The following is a 962-nucleotide window of genomic DNA, read 5'->3' on the forward strand; positions in this document are numbered from 1 at the left end:
TTTTCTGGTCCCTGCTGGTTCCCTGACACCCTGCCCCTCCCTACCAGCAGGCTTATCCACACCATTTCCAGTGGCTTTTCCGTACAACTGGCCTCTCTTGCCTCATGCTTCAGACTCCTAAAATCTCTCAAACAAACAGCAGCTGGCATCAGCAAGCCCCATACCTCTCAATAAGTGGCCCCAGGCCCAGCACTAGCAGTAGCCCACCTTGGTTCACAGCTTGGCTTCTCCTGGGCACCTCCAAACCCAACACAAGTAGCAGCCATCTGCAGATTGCTCTGTAGCTCATACTGGGTGGCCCAAGGCAGGGCACAGGCAGTGGCTGACTTTATACCTCCCAGGAAGCTCCAGAGCCAGTGCACCTGGTGATCAGTTTCAACCATGTTGATTACAACCCCACTACCTCCACGAGTGACACACTCAAGGGGCGGACTCCGTGAGCACCAAAGCCCCATCGAAGCAAGTCCTGTTCCATAGGGTCAGATTCTGCACACCAATTCTTCCACTGTAGTTGCAGCGGATCCTCACAACTAATTGGTCAGGGGAGTCCAGGGGGGGAGGGGGAGTCAATCTCGCCCAGTGATGCTATCATCAACCAAGGCTCAACTACAATAGGACAGTGCACACAGCTCACATATGGGTGTACCTGGAGTGCCCAACTCAGGAAACTGGGAGGCTGAGCCACTGGGCCCTACAGGATACTCTATCAATTCCAGGAGACATAGCAGCTCCACCTAATACATAGAAACAAACACAGGGAAGCAGCCAAAATGTGGAGACAAAGAAACATGTCGCAAATGAAAGAACAGGAGTAATCTTCAGAAAAAGAACTAAATGAACTGGGAGCAAGAAAACTACCAGATACAGAATTCAAAACAATGGTTGTAAGGATCTTCAAGAAACTTACTGAGAACTTCAAGGACCTTAGTGAGAACATCAACAACATAAAAAGGACCAATCAG

This window comes from Myotis davidii, unplaced genomic scaffold (genome assembly GCF_000327345.1).
Source record: "Myotis davidii unplaced genomic scaffold, ASM32734v1 scaffold27, whole genome shotgun sequence".
Classification (NCBI taxonomy): Eukaryota; Metazoa; Chordata; class Mammalia; order Chiroptera; family Vespertilionidae; genus Myotis; species Myotis davidii.